The following is a 3,786-nucleotide window of genomic DNA, read 5'->3' as shown; positions in this document are numbered from 1 at the left end:
GTCCAAAAACCCCAGACCTAGCAAAATTCATTGATTCATTTTATAAAATTTTGGGTGGAAAATACTCTGGAGGTTTGATCAATAATGTTTAAGAGGACATGGCTCATTTATATTTCAAAAGTTATCTTGTAAGAAAATTTTGATCTAACGGAGGAGGATGGAATATATGATAATGACCCCTACGTATTGAAACTTCGGTGCCGTTTATATCAAATGTATCTACTCTATTAAAATAGAGTACTAATTGAATTCTACCGGGGCGTATTTTTTTTGGGACCTATTTTACAAGTTGGGACTAAATGTAAAAACATACTTTCATATATAACCCATATACTTAAAATTAAACCGAGTTACAATTATACCATCGTCATTATCAATATAGTTATCTGTTTATCTCATCGTCATCTCCCAGCGAAGAGCCCTATTTCCAATCCAGTTTGATTGGATTCCACAAATTTCTAATCTACTCTATTAAAATAGAATCCTAATTGAATTCTATCGGGGCGTATTTTTTTTGGGACCTATTTTACAAGTTGGGACTAAATGTAAAAACATACTTTCATATATAACCCATATACTTAAAATTAAACCGAGTTACAATTATACCATCGTCATTATCAATATAGTTATCTGTTTATCTCATCGTCATCTCCCAGCGAAGAGCCCTATTTCCAATCCAGTTTGATTGGATTCCACAAATTTCTAATTTGAAGAGACCTTATCCGGCGAAGATATCGATGATTGGTGTTATCCCAGTTTCCTCTTATCATACAACGATAGATAAATGCTTTGTGCGCATTTCCGATTGGATTTGGTGATTTTGTCCAATTAGTCGGAAATTTCTTATAATCTCTTTGGCGATAATTTTCAACAAATGTAAAAAGAAGCTAAGTCGCTGCAGAAACCCTGGGCTGCAAGTGAGATTCAATATGGCCAGAACAAAGGGAAGCTTTACAATGGAGAGTGCGACGAATTCATGGTCTATGTTTTCATCATTTACTTTCACTATTTTGTTTCATTTTTACTATTGTGGCGTTTGATTTTGGGGTAAATTTTGTTGGTTTAAACAGATCTGACTGAGCAAAAAACTTGGGTGTGGGAACTGGGATGACCTCCTTTTTCATGTTTTAACTGGTTTGTGAAATCCCGCACGAGTCAGGAACTAGCTAGAAGATGCAACACTCTGATTCGGCTGATTGAAAAGGAGATTCAAGAGTTAAATGGGAGAGAGAAGTAAGCTCATAACATATAGATAGGTGTCTATTTATTAAATTTTCCTTTGGATGCTGATTGCTTCTGTTTTTTTTTTATATTTGGTTGATGAACACAGATGAGTGTAAGAAGATGTCGGCTTTATCACACTGGAATGAGCATTACTATTCTTGGTTTTGGTCCAGTGCCATAGATGGACTCAGCTACAATCAGTTGCACAAGGTTGGTAGTTCTCCAATTTTTTATTAGTAGATTTTCCAAATTTACAACATTGACATTCACCTCTGATTGGATCACTTCCTTTGAGCTTTTTTTCAAATGAGTGTTTAAGTACTTCTTATGGTTGTCCTTGAGTTGCTAGAATATATTTTGCTTGATTTTATCTACAAAGTTTTCATCTAGGATCTTAGTGCTATATGCCGTGGACTCTGAAGAAAAAAACCCAAATATGAGTATTTGTAATGATATTGATTCTAATTCATGGATAAGCCCGTCAAACTCTCTTGATGAAATCAAATAATCTGAATGCATGGTGAGCTAGCTGGATGACGATGAACATGATTTTATAATCTCAAACTGAAAACCAATTTTGTTTGAACTCTTATATACAGTTTTGGAGTGTTTTGTTGCCCAAAACTAGACAGGAGCCCCTCAAGGATTGTCAAGCATGCTCTGTTTGAGCAAGCTCGCAAGAACATGTGCAGTTCCAGATACAACAGCCTACTGCTTGAAAGCTTCTCGCAGATTGTTTCATATGGGAAGTCCTTCCAACGAAAAGGATCCACAAGAAGTCTTGCATTGCAGCAGATAAGTAGCCTCAAAAGATTAAAGTAACTGTAACTCAGTTGTTAGTAACAGATGTATAGGTTAGTTTCAGGACCCTGCTGTTCTTCAGTGGGGAGGTCTCAGAACATTTCACGATGGATCACTCTGATACGTCCATAGTATCAGCGAGCTTAAGAAAGAGAAGAGTGATAGTGGAAGTAAATACTCTTTGACTAATGATGACGTGGCAAGGGAAGGAAGAGACTGGATTGGAGACAGAGGCTTTGCTGTTAATCTCATCTTCTTTAAATACGATAGTTATATTGTTCTACGGTTTTATGCATCTTCTGTTGTAAAACATTGGGGTTGTTGAGCTGGGCTCTTCAATGGCGTTTTCTGATATCAAGTTGTCGTGATTGATTGCTTGATTCTCAGTGTAACCGAACCTCTGGTGCTTTTCGTTTACAATCTCTATCAAAGTATCTCGGTTTGGTGTTTATATCATAACACACTCACACTTCTTGACTGCAATTTGTTCTGCGAATTTTTTTTAAAAGCTTCAAAATGTAAATTTATCCAAGGTTTCAATATTCTTGGTCATGTTGATGCAGTTAGCTTGCTAATATTTTTGGCTCCTGCAGGTATTTTAAACTCCGTACTCGAGAGAGGGAACATGAGTTTAGGTTGCAAACTGTTCTTCCTTCAAGCTTCATGAAAGCTTCGCTGAAGCAAGATAAAAGTATAATTCAATTATTCTTTTGCTATCAAATTATTCTACGGCTGATGTGGTAACCGCTGGAATATAGTTCCCAACGAGAGTCAAAGTGATCTGTTTATATATGTGGTGGTGATAAAAGTTGAGCTTGATTTGGTTTTGCTGACCTGTCACCGACTTGACTTGAATTTGCGCTATATTTATAAAAGTAAATATATTATAGGTTTAAAGCTGAGCTTTAAAAAGGGGGCCTAATTTGCCATAGCAGCACAACTTTTGTTTCTCTCGCATTTCCTATTTTTTTATTTATGCTCTTTGAGTACGGACTTACAAAATTTACAGCTATAAAACGTGAGTTTATCTTCAAGTCTATAAAACTAATCTTTATAGAAGATTTTATAATACTAAATAAATGTTACAATATTTTTTTAAATCATATATAGTATTAGCTGTAACATATCACATAAATATTTGCCGGATAAAAAAATTGGACACGAAAATTGTGTATAAAAAATTCAAAATGATACGAAACTAAAATTAAAAATAACAAAACCCAAACCAAATCCAAATTCATAAATAATTGAACTATTATTATATTTTTTTTAACCAAAAATCAAAACCCACAATCGAACCAGTGCCAAACTAAAAAAATACAATTTGAACGTGTATCTAAATTAATAAATATAAAAACATAATTATAAATATCAATAATTCCGTGCAACCGCGTGAGTCATAATCTAGTATATTAATGCTTGTTTTTTTCAGTTAAATTAATGAGTTTTCCTTAATCAAATTTAAACTTAATGTCATTAAATGAACCTAAAAATACATCATATTTAACGTAGCTTATTACGTACGAGTACGGCCCAATAATGAACTTGAATTTTATTTTTACGAAAACGTGAATCACTTGACTTATGTAATATTTAAAATATATTAACTACAATATAACAAATGCATATAACCTACATATACTTTAGTTTGAAATGATAATGTTCAAGTTTTATATAGTCAACTTACATCATGCATCGATCGATGTACAATATTCAAACCACCTATAGTTTTCGTTTTCTTTATAGGATATATCAATCAAT

At 33.6% G+C, this 3,786-nt stretch overlaps 1 long non-coding RNA gene across 1 annotated transcript; it reads left to right on the top strand.

Moving 5' to 3' along the window:
- The first annotated feature begins 605 nt into the window (after nt 1-605).
- LOC106308120 lies at nt 606-2,478 on the top strand. The gene is made up of 4 exons (XR_001263483.1): nt 606-979; nt 1,071-1,233; nt 1,331-1,434; nt 1,824-2,478. It is a non-coding gene; the product is annotated as an uncharacterized LOC106308120 (long non-coding RNA).
- The last annotated feature ends 1,308 nt before the right edge of the window (nt 2,479-3,786 follow it).

Source organism: Brassica oleracea, chromosome C8 (assembly GCF_000695525.1).
Source record: "Brassica oleracea var. oleracea cultivar TO1000 chromosome C8, BOL, whole genome shotgun sequence".
Taxonomy (NCBI): domain Eukaryota; kingdom Viridiplantae; phylum Streptophyta; class Magnoliopsida; order Brassicales; family Brassicaceae; genus Brassica; species Brassica oleracea.
Note: the sequence above shows the minus strand (reverse complement) of the source record. Positions and strands in the feature narration are given on the sequence as shown.